This window comes from Myotis davidii, unplaced genomic scaffold (genome assembly GCF_000327345.1).
Source record: "Myotis davidii unplaced genomic scaffold, ASM32734v1 scaffold268, whole genome shotgun sequence".
NCBI lineage: Eukaryota > Metazoa > Chordata > Mammalia > Chiroptera > Vespertilionidae > Myotis > Myotis davidii.
In genome coordinates this window covers 2,921,404-2,945,534 of record NW_006383015.1, presented here as the reverse complement: position 1 = coordinate 2,945,534, position 24,131 = coordinate 2,921,404, and the positions used below count along the sequence as shown (strand labels likewise).

At 39.6% G+C, this 24,131-nt stretch overlaps 1 protein-coding gene across 1 annotated transcript in view; it reads left to right on the top strand.

The window, feature by feature from the left end:
* The window catches only part of VWC2L (von Willebrand factor C domain containing protein 2-like), a 90,064-nt gene that overhangs the window by 63,879 nt on the left and 2,054 nt on the right, over positions 1-24,131 (top strand). The window lies entirely within an intron of this gene.

Sequence of the window (24,131 nt, the reverse complement as noted above, 5' to 3'; positions counted from 1 at the left end):
ACAATAAGATCAAGCCCAAGAGGTGTGTGGAGAGTGGGAAGGTAAGAGAGGGAACAAGACGACCCAGTAAGTAACCACTATGGAAACTGATTGGAATGCGATGGCAGCTGAAGCCTTGGAAAGAGGTAAATATTCAAAAAGTGACTAGCTACGTATGATGGGAAATGTATCCCAGCTGAGACCCAAGAAAAAAATCAATATGTAAGGACCAGGTTAGAGAAAGATGAGTCTACAAAGAGGTTTGCAAAAGAAGAACCTCAGGTGCATGTGATGTCCAGGAGGGAGAGAGGATTCGGAAGGAGAGGGACTGTTGCACAGAGTGCAAGTCAAACATGGACAGGTTGGAGGAGGGTAACGGTCAAAACCAATGTCAAGAGACCACAAGTTTTATTATTATTTTTTAAAAACAAGGAACATCAGATATCAATCTTTAAGAAAAAAAATTTTAATTTATTTTAGAGAAAGGGAGGGAGAGAGAGGGAAACATCAATTTGTTTTTCCATTTATTTATTCATTCATTGGTTGCTTCTTGTATCGAACCCGCAACCCTGGCAAATAGGGACAGTGCTCTAACCAATTGAGCTACACAGCCAGGGCAAGGGACCTCAAGTTTTAAAGAGCTACTTTATAGGTACAACAAAGATGAATCTTAGAAGCATTATGCTAAGTGAAAGGTGTCAAACACAAAAGACCACATGTTGTATGATTCCATTTCTATGAAATTTCCAGAATAGGTAAATCCATGGGGACAAAAGGCTAACCAGATATTGCCAAGTGTTGAGGAGAGGTGCAGGGGGTAATAGGGAGGGACTGTTTGATAGGTATGGCAATTTTGGGGGGGAGGGGGCATTCATGAAAATGTTCTGCAATTAGATTATGATGATGATTGCACAAGCTTACAAATATACTGAAAGCCACTTCATTGTATTCTTTAAAATGGTTAAAATGATGAATTTTATGTTACCTGAATTTTTCTTTCATTTAAGAAAAAGCCAAGGAACTTCGGTGCCAGTTGGAAATAATTGAATCCCAGCTCCATTACCTTGGCCATATTACTTAACCTTCTTACTTTATTCTTACATGCACAAAATAGGGAAAAGATCTACTTCTGAGTCACTACAGTTTCCAGCTGAAGAACAGGCACATAATAAGCTTTCATCCTCCTGTGTTCCAAGCTCACAATAGCTGAAATTTGTAGAAATCTGGCAACTGATAAGGAGGGCATCATTGTATTTTTATCTGACACATCTTTGTTTGGACAAAGATATAAATAAAAGGTTAAAAAAAAGCACAGCTAACACTACTGTAGGGCCTCCAGAACCTGATATCAGAGAGATAAAAGTGAGCATGGTGACAGCTGATCGTAGAGAATTGCACATGATGAACAAATCAAAGAGGGGAGAAGTCAGAGAGTGATTTTCTGTGTGCGGCTCTGGGATACACGATGTGACATGTGGCGACCCACTAAGCAGCACAAAGCCCTTGAAAGTGAGAGGGCATGTGAGGACTGTCCCCAGAGGTGGGGGCTGGTATCAGGGAAGCACAGCACTCAGAGTGCAATGTGTGACAACAGGGAACAGCTGTTCAAAGAACTCCACAGTCCATCAACATGACCACAAAAGGCCATTATAAAGGAGGTGCTGCTGTGACAAGTGCCTTCTCTGTGACATCTGTTGGCAGAGCAGCTGAGGAGCTGTCAGCTAGAACAACAATGCATGGTAATATCTACCAAATCAGCAGTGTGACCCCATGGAGTACTGTATGTGTGAGACACGCAGAAAAACCAGGAAAGATAACCAGGGAAGAAAATGGGGTTATATTGCATCCAGTTATATTGCAACTAGTGCATTCCTTCATCTTGTGTAAATTATTTTTTTTGGTAAATTGAATATTATAAATGCACCAGAGGAACCTGCATTTTAAGGAATACACCCATTGGTACTATGAACCATTAACTGTAAATGATCATTTTTTTCTTGATTTTTGGTTTTGCTACGCCTGGTGTATCTGTCAGTGTTTATTAGGTTTTGCTGATGTAACAAACACACCCCCAATCTCAGGAGCTTACAATGAGCTGCTATTCTTTGTTTACATTACGTACTAGATGTGAGTTTGCTATGACTCTGCTTCTCACAATTTCTTCATTCTGGAGCCCAGGCTGAAAGAGCAGTCCCTGTCTGGTACTTATATTTTTCTTGGCAGAGGAGGGAAAAATGGATGGTGGCAGAACAGCTGAAGACCTGTCAGATCAGAACAACAAAGCATTCAAAGACCTACCAAATCGACTGTGTGATCCCACAGAGTCCTGCATGTGTGAGACACACAGAACCAGAGCTTACAACGTGGTGGCTCCTACAGGTTCCGCTCACTCCCATTTGAGTTTCATTGGCCAAAGCAAGTCACTTGGCCAAACCTGTGCAAACTGGGCAGAGAGGTAGAGTTGTTTTACAAAAAGAGGGAGACACTTAATTCAGAACAATATTAAAAGTTACCATAATTTAGATTCTTAATGCGGAATGCACCTGCATGTATGTATCTGTTAAACTTTCTGAAATTACAAGAACCTCGCTTAGATTACACTATCCCTCACTAAGAAAACCCATAACAATACCTTGCCATCTCAGAAGAATATTTCAAGGAAGAATTTTGTGGCTCCTGAGATCAGGGTTAAACGATTATTGCAATAATAGGAATAATATATTCCTACTAACCCATATATTAGTATTCAATTAGGCAGCCAGCCATCTTTGTGCAAATAAGAAAACTTAACCTCGTGTTAACAAAAATCCAAAGGAAAACCAGTGCCCATGTAACTGAAAAGTCTAAGAACAGGTATACTTTTATGCAAGGCTGGGTTCATAGGCCAGAAATATCTTAAGGATCCTGTCTCTTTGCCTTTCAGTACTTGGCACTTCCATCTGATCTATTCCCATCTTTCTTAGGCATGCTTCCCACCCTCATCAATTTTTGTGATGAAGATTGCACTGACAGTTTTATATTCTACCAACCCACCAACCTAGCGGTGAAAAAGAGAATGTCTTTCTAAAAGCTCTGGCAAAATTTCCAAGGAGGATCTGTTTGCTTCAGCTTTAGCCATGTGTCCACCTCTGAAACTAGAAATCAGAGTATTTTGAGGTGAGGCCTGTCCATCTAAGCTGCTAGAGGCAGGTAAGGGAGGGTTACCTGGACCTCAGAGACTGGGTAGGAGTGTTAAGGGGAGAACAAAGGGGTTGCTGACCAAGGAGATACTGGACAGAAAAACATACAAGCAAGCTGCATATAATACTCTGCCTGTACATGTTTCTGGGGTGAAGTTATTTCTTATCCTACTCACCACATACCAATTGTTTCTTTCATTCTCTCTCCCCGGTGAATCAATCTAATACCACCATCTCCTAATAAGCCAAAGAACTAACATACAGCCAAATTCTATAATTTTCTTCCTAATTTTCTAAAGTTCAAAAGGAAATCAGTGGAGAGGTATGCCCTACTTTGCTATAGTTATTGTATTTCATGCTAAATGCATCTTCCGTTTCCTCGCCAGTTCATGATGAAACCTTAGTAGTCTTATTTAGCATAAACTCATTCCCATATGAACAGGGAATACTGTAAATTGTGTATCCAGTAGTAGGTGTCATAAAATATTATAATTCATTCCCATAGACATGAAATAAAGTACTTCTCAATTATTCTGATTTAAAAATATTTTTTAGCAAAGCAAACTGCTTTCCCCTGTAGAGTGAGCTATTGAATGATTTCAGACAGATACATTTGCCAAAAGCTTTTTAGCAGCAAACCAGGCAATGAGACCCCACTCTGCATGGTGTGGAGGATCAAAAATGAATTTGACCTTCACCCTCCTCAGAACCTCTCCCATTTGTCACAGTCTCCTCCAGTTTGGAGGAAAATCTCTTAGCTCATCTTTGAGTCTCAAAGTCTCATCCAATCAGCTTTGTTTGCCCCTGCCTCTCAGAGGTTCTTCAAGTCAAATCAGAAATTAAGGTTTATCAAATTAGGCAGGTGTTGCTGCATCAAGACTTGAATGTGCTTAAAATTCATCCTTGAAATATTATACAAGTGTGTGTGTGTGTGTGTGTGTGTGTGTGTGTGTGTGTGTGTGTTTATCACATTGGGCCCTTTTTTTAAATTTCTAATTTGGTGTCTTGGGTGTTTTCTTCTTGCTTTCCCATTCACAGGCACATTTCAAGTAGAAAAACTTTCTGGAAAAGTTAAAAATACACTGTTGCTCACATTGACCCATTAAAGTTTCCACCTAGAACAATTCTCAGACTTCTAATGCCTTTGATTGTTTCTGAACTATCTTCTAATACATCATGCTCTTTAGCTGGTGCTCTCAAAATGGTCTGATTTATGTAGAATTTTCATAAACAATTTAAGTATTTCATCCTTAAAGTTGATGACTAATTTAATGGTTCTTGTTGTGTTTTACTCTATTTCACAGTAGTCTCATGTTATGCTTATCTGGATTGGAAAATATTCTGCTGATACTTTGTTAAGGAAAAACCAGAGCCTGGCAGGAGTTGCAGCCATCAGAACACATTTTATTCAGGAACTATTGCAATAAGGAGGGGAAAACCTCAGTATAGAACTGACCTCAAATCTGAATTATAACATGAACAAGTGGGGATTTCCAGCCAAGAGACTGGTGGTGTCAGGGAATGGAAAATAACTGTAAGGGGTTATTTCTGGCTAAACAGGCTTAATAGGATTTTTGCTGAAGGCAGACCTAGGTGGCCACATATCACTTAGTGGGTGTTGGGGAAAGGGGGGGTTAATCAGATGAAGAAGTTGGTTAGAATCTAGCTAAACTGGCTTAGCAAATCTGTGCTAAATTTGGGCTTTGCAAAGATGGACAGGAAAGTCCAAACACCAAAGTTTGGTTGGCAAGACAGTTCATAGGAGCCTGACTAAAGCTGTCAAGGCAGAGTCTTTGTCAGAATACCCTTCCACTGCCAGGTCACCGAGAGTGGCCGAAATTAAATGCAAAAGGCTGCTGGGCCAGAATCTGCTCCCCACCCTTAGCTGTCCCCTCGCTGCTGCCTCCCTACCCACCATTCTCCAGGGCTAAGCTGCTGTGACGTTGAGTGCCTGCTCCGTGAGTTTTGGTTTATTGCCCATAGAGAACTGTGAGCTTCATGGTGGCAGGGGTCATGCTTTCTCATCTTTGTCTCACCTGAAATGCCAGAGTAGCTTCTCAGAAAACATTTCTTAATTTAAATGATTTTATTGCCCTGTAACTCGCTAAGATAATAAATCAGAGGTCCCTTTCAAGCATCAGTTTGCTTGGTTGACTGACAAGTGTCCCGCTAGCTCAATGGAGCAGTGTTTTAGCAGCTTTCTTAATCCCTTTGTTTCAATTCCCCCATCTGTAAGTGAGAAGCAAGACATTCCGACCATACATTTCCACCATCTACTGCACAGGGCTATTGTGAGTGTCAAATAAATTACTTTGGTCAAAGGATTTGGTAACATTGAAAATGCTCTGACCATTTTTTCTAAAGGAACACAAGCACCTAAAACATTTACACTCAAATTGAATCATTTACACAAAAGGGGTATAAGCTTGGGGAGGGTATGACCTCCTTCTGAAATCCTCATGACCAATTTCAAACATCCTATATAATAAAAGCCTAATATGCTAAGTGTCTAGTTGTCCAGTCAGCCGTTCAACTAATCAAACCGTAATATGCTAATGATATGCTAAAGCTGCTCAACTGCTCGCTATGACATGCACTGACCACCAGGGGGCAGATGCTCTGACCAGTAGGTTAGTTTGCTGCTGGGGTCTGGCTGATCGGGACTGAGCAAGACAGGCCGGACACACCCTGAAGCCCTCCCATGGTCCCTCCCCACCAGGGAGCAGATGCAGTGAGCCAAGCAGTAAGGAGCAGCAAGCAGGTGGGTGGTAAGGAACAAGGGGTCCCAGACTGCAAGAGGGTGCAGGCCAGGCTGAGGGACCACAACCCCCCCACCCCCCGCCGCCGCCCAGTGTACGAATTTCATGTACCGGGCCTCTAATGTAAATTATAAGACATAATATTTCAAAAAAGCCAACCAGTCAGGTCAGATATGTTGTGAACTGTTACCCCACATTTTTAAAAAGGATGATGCAATAGAAGATTTGCAAGCATATGAAACCCCTTTCTCTCCATGGCTTGGTTTTCATTTTTATTTTATTTTATTTCAATTCTGTCACATTTATTAGAAAGACTGCTCTGCATCATTTAGTCAGAGCTGTTTGACTTATTCTACACTAAATGTGAATTATTTATTTGTTCATCTAGTCATTTATTTTAATTTATCTTTATTGTTGAAAGTATTATAGATATCCCCTTTCCTTCCCTATTGACCCCCTCCACACCACACTCAGCGCCCCCCTCCCCCAGGCTTTCATTGCACTATTGTCTGTGTCCATGGGTTATGCATATATGCATACAAGTACTTTGATTGTTATCTTTCCATCCACTTCCACCTTCCCTCTGAGATTCGACAGTCTCTCCCATTCGTCTATGTCTCTGGATCTATTTCATCAGTTTATTCCATTTGGCTTTGAATTTACTCAAGATATCAGGCATCTTCTCATAGACCATGACACCGGTGTTCTGTACTGTATTATTTTACAAACTAGAGGCCCAATGCACAAAATTCATGCAAGAGTAGGCCTTCCTTCCCCCAGCTGCCAGCACCAGCTTCCCTCTGGCACCCAAGACCTGGGCTTCCCTCCCGCTGCCAACTCCCAGACCAGGCTTCCCTCACAGAGGGAGGCCCTGCCCACCTGCCACAGCCCGCCAGTTGCTGGCCTGGGCCTGCTTCTTTGGGGCGATCATGGGGTGATGGCTGGGCCCCGAACAATCACATCACACCCACCTTGGCTGGCCTGGTGCCAGTGGGTGTCATAGTGTGGTCCCGGATGGTCATCTGGATGGTCGTTCAGCTGTTCAGCCCTTTGGTCAATTTGCAAATTACACTTTTATTATACAGGATACCAGTTATGCTTAGATCTCCAGACCCAACAATCTATAAGAGCACCAGCTTTCAGAGTATTGATGCACCCCTAATTGATTTGCTATTTCTAAGAACATGTTCACCACTGTGCTTTTTCCACTTGGGGTTTGACTTCACTAGTATAGAGCAAAGATGTTTTAAACTAGTGTACCTGATTTCCCACAGGAAGCACGATTAAAGGGAAATCCTATGTTGTTGTATTCTACTGCTTAAAGCTGTTGCTGACCAATGAAATCATCAATGATTACATGATGATTTAATTTAAACAAAGCTATAATTTTATCTAAAAATTCACTTCTTTCAGATACTCTTCTCACCAGATACGTGGGTCTCAATAAAAACTTGGTCGTATTAATACCTATCATATTTATGATATGACCAGTAGTTCCCCAGGAATAGAGGTACATTTTTCATGGTCCTGAATATTATACGTGTTGATTTGTATATTTTGGTCCTTTCACTGCTTGCTACCATCTTTCTTTTAATTGTGCTACTTATACGAAATCAAAAGACCTTGTTCCTTTGAGGGGAAAAGATGGTCTGTTCCAGGTTAAGGTGAAATGCTGATTTCCCATTAAAGAGCAAATTCTACGTTTCAGAAGGTTGAAAGGCTGGTACTTACAGAATCCCAGCTGCTTAAATTTAGAGCACTGGAAATGATCCAATCCAGGAATAGTCTTTGGATTTAGGCCTATAACATTTTTATTTGATAGTGTATTGGAAAGGGGGGGAAAAACATTCATTTTAAGCACTTAACTTTTCACGTGTTATTCTTCTGTGATAGGCGAATGGGTGTTGATAGTAGCATTGTCTCAAAACCATCACTTCCCTTGAGTGATTTATTTTAATTGAATTTATGCCAGTTTAAAGGAGCTTCTGTTTGCAAATGTCTACACTGAAACCATCCTCTCCTGGTTCTCTAAATGTCAACTCGTCTTTTTTGTCTTCACCCCATTTTTGCAACCCTATTCGGGAGCCCCATCCTCCTTGAACTACGGCAGGGCTGTGGGCCTCTGAGTGTTAGTACTCATGGCTGCAGTATGGAACTTTTCTCTACCATTTCCCCCTTACTTACTGATTTCTAGTTCATCCAGCTCACATTGGCTCAGGATACAAGCTGCCGTCCATTTCCAAGTCCAGACTCCAAGTTGCCATTTGTGCAAATCCACTCACTTTATCAGTATTCCTCTAAATGTGCATCTAAATCACCTAGAATGGTGATGAAAATGCCTATTTCTGGGCCCCATCCCAGATCTAATGAATCAGGATCTGGGAGTGAGGCCTGGAGATTTGTATTCATAAACAACTCTCCCCCCACAGAGTCTGACAGTTGAGAACTGCTCTCTACGCAGCCAGCTTTCTCTAGTGATGGTAGTGTCATGACTCTGTTAAAGCTGCAGCCTATATGCACAGATGAGGCAGTGCTGGGTGCCATCCCACGGAAAGCTGACATCTTGGTGGCTTCACCCCATAGACAGGTGGGGAGAAGGCTCTCTTCTAGACAGTCTTTACAAGATTGAGCCCGGCAGAGGTTCCACCTTCTTCAATACATGTTCCCTAAGGTCACCCCTCACATGAAAATCCAGCCAGTCAACCAGGAAAAAGAGGGTGGAGGGTCACCTGGGCTATGCTTATGGGCCTGGCCTGGAGGTGGCTTCCATCACTTCTGCCCATATTCCTATGGCAAGGGCTTGAGACTCTACCTCGATGCCTGGGAAGTGCTGGGAAAGGCACACTCTGGGCAGCTGCTTCCCAGCAACTACGGTGGACCCCTGGCATCTCTGCCACTAAGTGCCACCAAGATAAAGAAACAGATTGCACAGTTCCACCACGTGCTGTGGAGCAGAGGCTATTTTTCAAGGACCCTCACTTCCAGCACTTCCTATCCAAGGAGGAAAGCCAGGATCCTCTCAAGGCTTATTTATAGAAATGTTTGAATCTTCAATTTTTCTTTGTCTTAACACTTCTGCCTGACTATCTTGAAACACAAGCAGATTTTATTGAGTTTTGGCAATGAGCTATATGAATACTATCTCTATATATAAAAGCCTAAGCGACTGTCCTACCGTTTGACCATCCAACCAGTAGTTATGATGCACAATGACCACCAGGGGGCAGACGCTCACTGCAGGAGCTGCCGAGCTGCAGTGACTTGGCAGCTGCAGTTTGCAAGTAATGTTCAGTGGGGCCTTGACTTAGGAGTGTCCAGACTAACGAGTTTTTCGAGATACGAGCCGTCTCTCCGCCGATTTTTTGCTTTGCATTGCGAGCTAAAATTTGGGTTATGAGCCAGCTTCAGATACCCCACCACTAGTTGGCGCAGCGAACGTCACAGTGAACGCCACAACATCAGCCTAGCATCACGTGTCTCACTCGTTCACTTTAAGATTTGACATACGAGTAATTTGAATTACGAGCTCTGTCACGGGATGAATTAAACTTGTAAGTCAAGGCCCACCGTTATCCAGAACCAGAGAGGAGGGAGCCTGATTCCGGAGTGCATAACCCGAGAACCGCCCTCTTGCAATCTGGGACCCCTCTGGGGATGTTGGAGAGCCGGTTTGGGCCCGATCCCCTCAGGCCGGCTGAGGGACCCCACTGATAACACATAAAACTTAGTGGATGAATCTTTCAATATGTTCCTGATATTGAAAAAAAGTTGTTTGGGTGTATATACTGTATATATGTATGTGTGTATGTGTGTGTATACATATATATATACATACACACACACACATATATATTTATATTTATTTATAATTGTGTATGTATATATATGTGTTGTGTATTATATGTGCGTGTGTGTATACAGGAGTGGGCAAAAGTAGATTTACAGTTGTGTGTGAAATAGTTTATTCTTGTATTATTCATCAATTATTGTTTTATTTATTTACATTACAACTATAAGTCTACTTTTGCTCACCCCTGTATATATACACACCAATCATATATATGTACATCACATATATATCTGCAATGGAGTTTTCAGGTGTCTGTGTGTTGACCCATGACTAATTCCAGTGGCAGATATATTTTTCATAATTGTAAAACATTGCTCTGTGTTTATTTTATTACTAAGGAGGCATACATAGGGTGTAACAGCCAAGAAAAACTAGGGACTCCATGGCCACGTCAACATAAAGTTGATTCATGCATGCTTTCATGTGCCTTTTGAGGCTTATGGTTCACCATTTTATTTTTTTTCAGATAAAACTGAAAGGAGGAAATCAGCAAAGTTTGAAAAACTGGCTTCTAGCTTAAACATTCCGTTACAATGAACAATTGTCACAGGCAGGTTATTTTAACTGGAACAGGACTACTCTGACACTGAACAATATGTTTAAAGCTCTCAACTTGAAATGAGTGATGAGTCATAATTTCCCCTACATACATTGATTTGTTGGTAGTTTTCTTTGAAATCTTTCAGAATCAAGTATGCATGCTTTTTGCTTTTATTTATTTATTCATTTGTTCAATTGTTTAACAAATATTCATTGAGCAACTACCAAGTGAAAGACTGCTATAAGCACTGAGGAGACAATAATGAACAATAACAAAGTAGAAAATGTAAAGCGTAGGGAGTAAGTAGAGTAAGGTTATGAAGAATAATAGTGCTATTATTATATAGAGGATGAGTGGGAAAGGCCTTCTGAGCTGTAGGCATTTGAGCAGAAACTCCAGGGAAGGGAAGGTGTGTGCCACGTGAATATTCATGAGAAGAGCACATCAGGCAGAGGTAAGGGCAAGTGCTGATGCTCTGATGGAAGAGTGTATCTTACATGAGAAATCTCTAACACAGGCACATATTTTTTAAAAATTCCCCCATATGATTTTTGAATAACTATTTCATCAAATGGCATCATCTTTCTTAGAAGAAAAGGATCAACTACATCCTTGCATTTGTCTGCTCTAGTGAAATAGTCCGTTAGGAACAGTGTTCAACTGAAAAGTAAGAGAAATATAAAAGACAGGAGCCTTGCTGGTACGGCTCCGTAGATTGAACATCTTCCCATGAACCGAGAGGTCCCAGGTTTGATTCCTGGTCACTTGCTTGAGTTGTGGACTTGATCCCCAGTAGGGGGCGTGTAGGAGGCAGCCGATTGATGTGTCTGTCTCGATGTTTCCAGCTCTCTCCCTCTTGCTTCCTATCTAAAAATCAATAAAAACTTATTTTTTTAAAAAAACAGGAGTTTAAACAAAATAGGGTAATTTTATTTTTTCATCACAATGAAGTCAGGAAGCAGATAGTGGAGGGCTGGTAGAGACACACTACTATATCATCAAGGTTCGGCTTTCTATCTTCTTGGTTTTTCCTTTCTTAGTGATGGCTTTCACCTTCAAGTTCACCTCATGGTCACAATATAGCCACTGCAATTCTAAGCATTACATCTGCATTGCTGTAGGAAAAAGGGAAAATGAGCAGCTTTTACTGAATCTTCTCTCCAGGTCCCTAGCCTTACTGCCAGCTTCTGAGAAACTTCACAAGTCTCACCTAACAGCTATTAACTTACCACTAGTCAGTTGGGTCATATGGACCCTTCATCTGCAAGGAAGGTTAGAAAATATGGTTTTGCTTGAATACATTGCAGTCCTCAACAAGATCAGGGATTTACAAGGATGGAGGGGAGAATCAATATCAGTAGACCACTAAAACCAAGAAACCATGGCTTCAGTTATAAGGGGAGGATATAGAACCTCCGTTCTGTAACCAAATATGAGCCTACAGTCCTATTATTCTCTCATTTATGTGTCCTCCCTAGGTTATATAATCCCTGCCTCAGTATGTGTATTCATCACTTACTCTTTATCTCTTTTCTTTCAGTCTCTGCACATATCTCTTTATTTGTAATCTACTCAGGTTGTTGTAATCCCCGAGGGAACCTATAAATAGCATCTTCTTTCCTGAACTGAGAAATAAAATAAAACAGTAGCAGATGGAAGTCTAATATCATTCTGGTTACTCATTGAGACCAAGTTGGAGGGTATAGTTTCAGGTTTATTAGCCAGTAGCTCACACTGAACCCCCAAATAACACAGGTTTTCTACCAATAATGCTGGACTCCTCCTACAGAAAAAACTCACTCCCAAGAGTCAAACATGCTTGATTATTTTTCACAAATTACAATCAGATAAGCCATTCCAGCGGCCCAGTAGCAGAGTATTCCACTCATTGTCACCTCCATCTGGAAAGAAGCCTGAGGTGGGGGAAGAAGTTCCCCCAACATTCATGGTCTCTGGTATACTGGTGGCCCCAGGGAATCACGCATCTCAGAATTCACCCCGTCTGTACCCTCCGTCCAGAATCTTCTCAAACTGAAAGGATGCATCAGCCCTAAGCCTAAGCCTTAACACAGTCACCTGCTGTTTCTATCACTCCCTTGAGACATGTAAGCGAGCTAACCTGCCAAAAAAGCTACATGCAAAAGCCACTTAGAGAAAGAGAAGTCCTCCTGTCCCAGGGTTCCAGCCTAGCCCAGCTCCCTGCTTACCTGCAGTCACATGAGTGACCGCCAGAATGAGCAGAGCTGCCTAGGCAAGCCTGCTTAGATGGCAAGATTGGAGCAAATAAAATCATGGTGGCTTCAAATGGCTAAGTTTTGGGGTGGTTTGTTACAGAACAATCAATAACTGAAGCAATTAAATACTGCTATTTCTTCTGCAGTATTTTTCATGCTATTTCCTTCTTATTTAGTCTCAGCTTCAGCATGCATTACTGAACTTGAAGTGTGGCAAGATTTCAATAAATATTAGCCATTATTACTGGTATGTACGTCCTTTGTAAATGGCAAGTGTAAGTGTAAATATTCAGAGTAATAACCATTTTTGAGCATTGTTTGCTGGTAGTTGCTTTTTCAAAACTCTAAAAGGATACCTAGTTTCTGAGCGATCTAAAATTGTCATTGTTATGGTTTTCTATCGGCTGCAGGCCTCCTCTATTTTTGGTAACACCAGGCTGGTCTTTGTTCCTCTTAGACGTTCTTGTGAGTGCCGTTCCTGCTTCACATTATGAACTTCCTTCTTGTCTACACCATGTTTTTCATATTCCCTTTCTCTTTCCTCCCATTCTCCTGTTCCCAATTGCCAGACTCTGGCCACTGAGCCCTAAGAGTAGGTATTCCTATAGCCTAATATTTCATAGACGTGTATTTATATGCAGTTGTCATAGGCATTTGATAGTTTGCCACCTAAACAGCATGGTAATACTTGAGCAAAGTGAGACCCAGTATTCTCCCCAATTTTGCATTTGCTAGTATTCAGAAGCCAGTTGAAAACTGACTGCCTGTCTTTATCGTTAAGCATGAGAACAACTTGCAAATGATCTTCATGAAGATCGTATCCTCTGAACTCCAGTACATATTGATATGATGGTGTGTCAAAGATATGATGTGTTTAGGATTTAAATTTTCAGAAAACCAGGTTACCAATTTTCTAGGTGGATTAGTCCTCAATTTATTCTGGGCTGTAAGAGAAACAGGAGGCTCAGTGCCTAAAGCCCACAGAACTTTTATGGGCCCATGAAAATGTTTTATGTCTTTTTCTTCCATTCAAAAGAACTGAGGCTGAAGGGGGAAAATTTTTTTAATGTGTAATATTAATATACTCATCTGTATGCCAATGCAGTAGTCAACCATAATTTTAAATAGTTTTTATGGAGTTAGATATATACAAAAGTAAAAGGGCCTAGAGTCTGTGAAAGTTATAATGTGGCCCAAGATTTATTAAGCTAATTGTCCTCCAAATTTGGAAGGCATTAGTCTTTCCTGTGTTTTTTTTTTTTTTTTTTAATGGATTCTCAGGCACAATAGCAGTGATTGTGTTAAGCAAGGTTACAATAAATCTCAGGAATCTGCATGCTTAATAAGCAATTTAGGTAATTCCACTACAGGCTGAATTAGAGACAAACTAAAGTGAAACCAGAAATAATGAAAGATTTTGCCTCTAAGGAGTAGAGTTGAAGGATGGGACAAATAAGGGCTGAGTATATTGCTTTTTGTGGTAAGTTTTCTGTCCTAATGATTTGTTCTCTCTAAACTGTTGGCTCCATGACCCCCAGCACACCTGTACTCCCTGGAAATTCTCCTACCTGTGTATAGCTGATGCTGCAGGGAGAAGCACGATTTAATGACAAGAAAACCACATACATTGTACACTGGCAAACAAGATATAGCAGGTTAACCTCGGAAATAGTTGAGATTTCCACGCAGTATACAAATTTAGCTGGGTCTGTGAATAAATGGAACCAGTGGGGTAGATGATTGAAATACTAAACAAAACAAAGATTCACATTTCAAAATGAGAAGGTAGAAAGGTTCCATCATGTTAATTTTGAATCACTTGAGATGATTCCGTTTCCCTGAGAGAAGAGTAAAATCAAGATGTTCAAGGCAAAGACAAAGTAAGAGATAGTTGGGTTAGAATGACTGATGTGCAAACTAGCTACATGTGACTCATGCACCCCTTGGATGAATCAAAAGTGCTGCAAGGGGGGACTGCTCTCCATATATAAGTATTTGGGATCTCCCTCTGAGCACTCCTTGGTGATAAGAGGTGTAAGAGTAGCATTATGTATCAGATGTTTGGGGGAGCTAAAATTTATTAAGTGCAGCCAGATTGCCCAGTAAAAGTTAGCTTCTGGCCAAGCTGATTATACACAGGCCAGTAAATGATTCTTTAATTAAGATGAATTGAATAGCTATCAAAGAATTTGTTCAGGAGGCAGGGCCTGAACAAAACTAGAAATCTTTCCCCATTATAAATAGTGGCATCTTCCCGAGGAGAGAACCATGGTGTGTTCCCAGCATGAACCGGAGTTATTGCTTAGTCCCTCCAAATCCCGGGAAACACAATTCAGTGTTTCATGATTGCAAAGTGTTTCATAACATTCACTATTTCATCCTCACAACAAGTGTATTGGGCAGCCTGGGGATGTGATTCCCATTTTACACAGGAGGAAACAATCAGAGAGAGATTAAGTAATTTACCCAAAGTTCCAGAATGAAAGAGGATAGACAAGTCCAATTTTGAGCTGTGAATTTCTAACACATCATTTAGCTCATCGCCTTGCTTGCTTAAAATCCCAAAATAAATGTGACTGGTCTGAACATTGAAAAAGATGTCATAATTAGTTAACTAAAGATGTCATGATGAACTTGAGTGCTATTTCTTGTCTGCCCCATCTCCTTGGACATGTTCTGTGAAATTTCTTCTCTCAAGGACAGTGTGGATTTAATTGGAAAGAATCATGTTCCCGTTTCCTATTTTGGCTACCACAGTACCCCCAGCCATATGCACAGTGGCCATCTGGAAAAATCCGCTCCTAACTTCGGGGAGGATTACATCAGTTTGCCCTGAAACTGTTTACCCACTGGCTCTGCTCTTCAGTTTTCAGAAGCAATGTGACTTCCGCTTGGGTTGACTTGCAATTGTGCCTAATAACCAAAACAAACAGAGGTACAGAAGCCTCCATGGAGAATCTGAACGCATATGTAGACAATACTCTCCTAGAGCTGCTTTGTTCCTTTTTTGTCAATTGTTTTTTTTATATATATAAAGAGTTGTTTAATTCTGCTTTTATTTAATGATTTCATGACTACAGGCTTGTGGGTTTTTTTTCCACCCTTTCTTTTTTTTTTCAGACTAAGAAGTACTCAAAGGTATAATCAGGTCCTTCCACGGTATTTAATTAGCCATAATTATAAGACATCTACACAAAGCACTGTGTTTTCAAAGTCTTTTCTTCTGTTACATTGCTAATGAATTAAGAAATTAATTGGCATTGTGAGTTACAATAGGAAGTGTCACTGAGAAAATTTTAACTGTCTTATAAAATTATCCTGTTTTGTAGATCATGTTCTGTCACTGTAGTGAATTCAATGTCATTCCCAATCACTAAAAGAAAAAAGAAAAAAGAAGGCAAAGTATAAAGAGGGAGAGCAGAGAAAGGAACAAAGAGTGTTCTTATGAATTCATATTCCAGTAAGATTATTTTAAATGATCAAATCTCCCAAGATATGCTATTTGATTTAAGAGAATTTTAAAATCTCCAAATCTCTTACAGATAGTGGAGTGTGAGGGCAGGGGATAGAAAGGAGTGTCAGGAAGAAGATGAACTTATTTTCAGACATAACTATCTGACTCTATTGCTTAATACTATATATAGAAATATTATACATTAATTCTAACAAGAACCACAAGGTCTCATAAAGGACAGTTTAATAAAGAATTTGGAAAATATTACCTCATGGAAATTTTTAGTCTTTTAGAAGGATATTTTCCATGGACATATGTAAATTTTATCCTTGCACTTTAAATAATATAAAATGATTTTACTTGGGCAAAACATAGAAATCAAATATAACAAATTTCTATTATTTACAAATAATCTAAAGGCTACAACAGTAAAGTTTAAAATATATTGATTATCCATTTACTTGAATATTATGCTAATAAAATATTTTTGAAGAATATGTAATGATAGCCCTAGCCAGTTTGGTCTGCAGACTGAAGGGTCCTGGGATTGATTCTGGTCAAGGGCACGTACCTCGGTTGCAGGCTCCCAGCCCTGGTTGGGAACATGTGAGAAACAACCAATCTATGAGTCTATCTCACATCAGTGTTTCTCTCTGTCTCTTCCTCTCTCTTCCACTCTCTCTAAAAATCAATGGAAAAAATATCTTTGGATGAGGATTTTTTAAAAAAGAAGACTATATAATGACATAGAGAAGGACTTATGATACAATGTTTTGTGGAAACAAAATATAACCTATTATCCAAATGTTTTTCCATAATGCATATCTAAGTGTGTAGAGAGAATGAAATGCATTAAAATATTAAGAAGTTATAACTGAGTAATTGAAATCCCTAGAAATTATCTCCTCTATTTTTTATAAAGTGTTCTACAAGAAAAAATGTGCTACTTTATGATTACAAAATATAAAATTGACTTTATAAAACAAGGTCAAGATCAATATGTATCTTTAAAAGCCGGAGCATGTTTTTAAATGTAGACTTCTGCCAATATTTATAAACTTGATCTGTGTATCTGAAGGCCTTAATGACTTTAGAGTCACACCACAGATATCTTAACATTGTTGAGGGAGCCTCTAAAAAATCCAAAAGAACAAATGCCATTAGCTACCCAACATAATCAAGTAGAGTTTAATTTGCATTTGAACTTCATTTGCAGTCCTTAATTCTAGGCTAAACAATGTGGAAATCCACTAATTATTGAACTAGATAGAACAATGATCATAGAAATAAAGATTAATAATCATCAGTAATCATTTTCTTATTTGATCTTCATGTTTGTTAACAGGAATCATGCTTTCTGATCCAAGATATGTGGAAATTTATTAGAACAAAATTAATGGAGTTGCCCATGTCTCCTGGAAAGTCAGAGATAGAACCAGGTCTTTGACCTCGTACCTTTGATTTCTAATCCTGGGCCAAAGTTCAGAGTTTGTGCCAATGTTCTGTGTTGGCACCCTAAAATAATCACTCTCTCTCCTATCCACTGATGTGAGTCTACCAATATATTTGCTCTTAAAGTTGTTGAGTTTGAAAGCACACATTTCTAGGGAACCACCTTGGCGGCAGTCTTGAGCCTGAAGTGGGCTCAAGTTTCCACTAGATGGCAGGTAGCCTGCTCTGGCCTGGTGAATGAATTGCAGAGAATTTGCAGCTATTTGTCACATTTGTAAGGTAACTTAAGCAATATCTTAACATATTAAAATGCTATTATTTGTTTAAAATGCTAATTAATGTAAGAGCTTCCGTTATTACTACCTTTTGAATAATATAGTTACTTATATCTTATTCCAAAATGATAGAAATGACCTCTGAATTCCCCAGTTTGGAAGCTAATGTTTCTCCCCTTTTCTTTCACCCCCACCTTTCCTTTCTACCATTGGTACTTTTACATGATCAAAGTTGGTCTATTTACAGTCTGTCAATCAAAGTTTGTTCATAAAATAATTCTAAATAATGAAACTAGAGAGTAACATTATAATTAACATTAGAGGCCCAGTGCACACAAAATCATGCACCAAGTAGCTCACTTCTGCTTGCCTCAGCTGGCCGCCCAGCCCATCGCCCCTTGTAGCTCGAACCCTGCCCCCCACTGCTCTTAGCCCACTGCTGCTGGTAGCTCTCTGCCTCTAGTAGCTCATGCCCCGTCCTGCCTGCAGCTGCTCCTTTGGTCATGACAGTGTTAAGGCATAACGGCCACGGGCCTTTTATTAATATAGATTTTTTTTTTTTTTACTAAACCAAGTATTTTACTACAATCACATTTCCCTTCCTATATAACTGGTGTATGTTTATTTTCATAGTGAAGTTATTTTCATGTGAAGTATCCTATTTCTGTTTTCTCATAAAATTCTTTGACTTTTCTTCTAATACTTCCATGGATTTTTTTTTAACTTGTAATTTTTAACTTCCATGTTATCTTTCAAGTTTTCTTTTTTTTTTCTTTTTAACTGAGGGATATATTTTTCTGAACCTTACTTGAGAATTTAATATGAATTTATTGTGGAAGTTCTAACCCATTCCCTGAAAAAGTACTATTTTCTCAATGATTTACCTTTCTTTCTTCTTTCCTTCCTTTTCTCCCTCCCTTCCTGGTCTTTCTCTCTCATTTTCCATGTACAGCATCTCACAGGATCCCTGCCTCCTTTCAAACCACTTGGTGGCAAGTTTTCCTTAGTTGTGCACAGGCTTGCCTTGGCCTCCTTACCTTCCTAGTCTCACTTCCCCGCTTTCCACTAGCATTTCTAGAGATTACCTCCCAAATAAACTACTTGCCTCTACATGAAGACAGTAAATTTTCTGAAGTGTGTTCAGTTTTTGACTGCCCATTCATATTAAATGTGAAGCAACTGAATCAATGGGGATAAGGCACTTATTTTGTTAGAAGATGCCCAGTTAACCAAATTTCGATATTTTACTCTTCAGCGCTAATATCACTATTATCTGTCAGTCTCTAGTTCCTAGAACACTGTCTCTTTACCCGCAAGTCAGTGGGGTAATTTTTCTCTTTCTTTAAAGAAAAATTGTACTACTTAAAAAGTAGTAAAATTGTTGGCTGTGGATGTTGAAGTTGCCTGGGAGGTAAATGTCCTAACTCCTGGATGTTGCTTATTTGATGCCGGGGAGGAGGGTGGTGAGGGGATACAAGTGATTTGAAGACAGCTTTGTTGTTATTCTCTTCCTCACTGTTTCCTCTACTTCACCTGGTGGACCTGAGGGCTGGACTCTTTGGGGTTCTGTAGGGCATAGTGACTCTGTTTGGCTATAACCCCTTATTGCATAATTTTGGCAATAGCTTTCTCTGCTCCACTTTATAGCTCATTTTTCCAAATCTTGACATTTCTCCTGATGATGGCTCCCCTCCGATTCTCTTCATGATTGTAGATTTATACATTTTTTAATTCAGTCACTTTATGATCAATTTAAGGCTGGCCTTTTGAAAGAAAGTAAACTAATGCTTGTGATCAGATGGCAATATTAAAAGAGAAATGAGCTGTTATCTTTTTTAAAATAAAGCTGTTAGCAAAATGCACTTTATGCTTTATGTAACTAAGAGCTATTAAAATGAGGTCCTATATGTAACTGGAGGATTATAAAATATGTACAGTTTTGGTGCAGAAGGTACCTGGCTCACTTCATAATGGGCCTTCTTAATTAAATCTCTATTATATGCCAAACTTCATTATAATTTTATTCTGTCTCTTTTCAAAATCAGAGAGCCATGTAATACTTATTCTGGAAATTTTTTAATCCTAATAACTCATTAATGGGAACCTGATATAAGCTGAATTGACTATCAGAAATTGTAATGATCAATTATATTTGTGCTTCTGGGTTCTCCGTGGCTCTGCTGAAAAATTTATAATCCACTGCCCTTACACTTAGGTATTATGAATTAAGTATTTAATCCATTCACATGTTATCTAATTCCTCTTTTTGGAGCTTCTTTCTGTTAGTTCTAGAAAGTCTCCTAAGAAAATCAACATTATTGCCAGTTTTACCTTCACATCCCATCCTTCAATTTTCTCCTCTATTTAAAAAGAAACATGCCCTGGCTGAGTGGCTCAGTTGGCTGGAGCATTGTCACTTACACAAAAAGGCTGTGGGTTCAATTCCTGGGCAAGGCACAGACCTAGATGGCAGGTTTGATTCCCGGCTGGGGCATATGTAGGAGGCAACAGATGGTTGCCTCACATCAATATCTGTCTCTCTCTCTCTCTCTCTCTCTCTCTCTCTCTCTCTCTCTCTTCCCTACCTAAAATCAATAAAAAGCATATCCTAAGGTGAGGTTTTAAAATAATAGTGATAAATAAATAAATGAATACATCAAGGCCTTATGTAATACATTAACTTACTCCCTTGGTTTTCCTTCCCCGGTTCTGGGAAGACTGCTTAATGCAATGAAAAACACCAAAAGAGAGGTTAATCTTAGTTGAGACTTGCTCAGATTCTTGTAAACACATCTTAATAGCTCCTCTAGTTGGCTGGAATCACATCTTTAACATTTAACAATGGACCCACTGAGTGTATTGTCTGGCGCATTCTCATTCCCTAACATAATTAATGAATGAATCCTAGAATAGCTCTACACCTTGCCCCATGTCCACATCCTAATTCCCAGAAACTATGAATATGTTACCTTACATGACAAACAGTAATGTACAAATGTAATCAAGGCCATCAATCTTGATATGGGTGAATATCCTGGCCTATTCAGGTGGACCCAATCTAAACACATCAGCCCTTAAAAGCAGAGAACCTCTCCCAGCTATGGTCACAGAGATGAAATCTTGCTGGCTTTAAAGGGAGGAAGGGACCATGAGCCAAAGGATTCAGGTGGCCTCTACAGGGTAGAAAAGGCAGAAAAGTGAATTCTCCCCTGGAGCCTCCAGAAAGAAACGCAGCCCTGCTGACACTTTGACTTCAGCCCAGTGTGACAGATGTGTAGCCCACAGAACTGTGACTTAATGCCTTTGTATTCTTATAAGCCTCTATCTCCCTAGTGATTTGTTATGCAGCAATAGAAAATAATATACCTTCGGCCTCTATACCTAAAATATCCTCACTTTTGTTTCTGCTTGTTAAAAATCTACCCATCCTCCAACAATGATCTGAAATTCCACTTTCACAGGAACCCTTTCATGTCCCCTCTCCCCAAATGAATGAATCTTTCCTTTTTGTAAAGGTTCACTGCCTATTTTGATGTGTGTGTGTGTGTGTGTGTGTGTCTTACCCTGCTTTTTGCATTGTAAATCTCTCCAGAGCAAGAGGTCAACAGCTTTATTGTAAGGTCCTTGAGGCTAAGAATTCTGCCTTGTCTTTCTATCCACCAGCACCAACACCTTAAATCTATAGGTAAATATTTGTTAAAGTGATCAGAAAATGAAAACTTAAAACCACACTGCCTTGAACTGAATTCTGTCCTTACTCAAATTCATATGTTAAATACCTAATCCCCAATGTGACTGTATTTGAAGATAAAGCCATTAGAAAATATTTAAGGTGAAATGTGGTCATAAGGGTAGGGCTTTAATCTGGTACAAAAAGAAGAAGGAGGACAAGGGAAGGAAGAGAAAGGAGAGATAGAGGTAGAAGGAGAGAGAGAGAGAGAGAGAGAGAGAGAGCATCTGTCTGCCAGAAGCTAGGAAGAGATCTTACCAGAAATCTAAGCAGCCAGCACTTTGATCTCAGACTTCCCAGCTCTTAAATTGTGAAAAATAAATTGCTGCTGTTTAAACCAGTCTATGGTATTTTGCCAAGGCGGCCCAAACAGAGTAATACACACACCTGAAAAAGAAATTACACTTCTCCATAAGAAAGATATAATCTCATGAAATCCTCATTATTTAAACTAAAAGTATACGGATGTTGAGTTGAATAAAATTATATATATAGTGCACTGGTCTTGCACGCAAGGGCTAATGAACGTAATCCTGGCCATTTGTGCTTCTCTTTCCCAGACGTTAGTTTTAAACTATCCCTCTCACACCATTGAGATCAAAGGGGCCACCCATTTCACTTGATGTCATTTGATTATAGTATGCTCTCATTTTATTATGTTTGTAATGTGTATAAGAGGAATTGATGTGTTTGTTTTTTCTTTCCTTTTTTCTTTTTACAACAAATCAGCTGGGAAGCAACTGTACTGCTCCCTGCCCAAGCAAAAATAGGTCAGCAGGTCTTTTCTTTGCTATGCTTACCCCCTGCCTTCCTGGCACCCCCTACTATTGTGATGTGATAAGAATAATCTATCTGCATTTGAAAATAGATCACTATTACTTTCTAAATATTCTTGTGTCAGCATGACAGGTGTCTGCTGGTGAATAATAGGGTTTGTGCTTCAAACCAAAGGCCAGTGCTATCAGGTCAAAAAATAAAAATTCAAGAGGAGATGTATTAAGTTCAACATCCAAGAAGTGCAAATCTAAGGGCTGTCAAATGGAGTAGTTTCCCCGTACAACAGTGATAGACCAGAAGGAGAATGTATAATGTGAATGTAACTGGAAACCGAATCATTTATGACTTTATGTAATAAGGTTGGCATGATGAATTATAGATAGAAGAAAAATGATCACATAAACTACAGTGTTTAAGTAAAACATCAGTGGTTTTCAAGACCTACTCCCTACAGAATGCTTATAGAATCCACTGTAGTAGTCATCCAACTATGAGTACTGTAGACAAAGGCAGCAGAACTCTATTGAAAAGGGAAGCCTGCATCTTAGTCATTAAGATCAATTAAATTAAAAAATATATATTGCACAGCTACAAACCAGGGAAGCTTTAGAACTGTCCTGGTACTGATGGTAACATTTTAGAAATGAATGTCATTGTGGTCAGACTAGAGATTCCTTTCAGGTCAAGGAGAACCAGCAGCAGCTCCCCAATCATTATGTAATCTGGACCTTTCACCTGACCTTCAAGCCTTACTTACTTCATCTTGAAATTCAATCAGTCTTCCCAATAAGGAACACCCAACAATATGCAAGCCGGGCTAATGTGTTTAAGAACTGACTATTACATGGTGCCTAAGATGCCAAAATAACAGTCTTGATAATGTTTCTGAAGATGACAAAATGTGATTCATCTTTCCAGTGGGTCAATATCAGAGGGGAAAAGGTCCTCATCACCTGATATTTCATCTGCAGTGTGAGAATTTCACATGAAAGCTCACATTGTGGCAGAGAAGATTCTCACTATCGATGCTCCTCAGAAGTAGGACATGAGTGGAATGGAGTTCAATATGCTATCAGGACAGATCTGTCATTCATTCATTCATTTATTCATTCATCCACTCATTCACTCAAATATTCACTGTGTAATCTGGGAGGGCTACTCAATACCAAACAAAGGTTGCAAACAATGGTTCTGCTGAGTCACAAATCTCTTTTTCATAGAATAAAGGACCAAGTTTGAAAAAGGACTTACAGTTAAAGAACAGAACCCTCTACCCAACGCAATAGTATCGTCTTCAGCAAGAAGTCATCCAGTCTCTGGTGAAAACCTTCCAGAAGGCTCTGAAGACAAATTCTCCTATGTATGAAATCTGCCCCGAATATGCTTACTGGCAGCCACGGTGCTGTCTGCCTGTCACATGGCAAACTCGGCCCAGTCAGCAATTTGATGGCTGTCACTCTGCCAGAAGTGGTCCGCAGGATGATAGCAGGGGGTTTGTCGAGCAAATATCTTTGGCTCTGGGTTCTACTTATTGGTGAGAACTGATTGATGGTTCAGCCCATGTACACACACTCATGCTAATGGCTTCATCTTCACAGCTCTAAATGTAATGCCATGTTAATTTGGATAAACAGTTGTTAAGGTTCATATCAGAGGTTTATTTTTTTTTCTGTAGTAATTTGCTTAACATTTTAATTTTTCCCTGCCACGCCTTCCATATTTAATTGTTTAAAGATGTTCTCTGAGTTGATACCAGATATCGACAGAAAGCATCTGTATTGTGTCCAATACTGACAAGAGAAACAGAAAAAAACCTCAATTTCTGACCTGTAGGTACTATTTTTCTTCTTTCTTGGCACCATTTAATGTAATACAGTGAACTAATATATATATATATATAG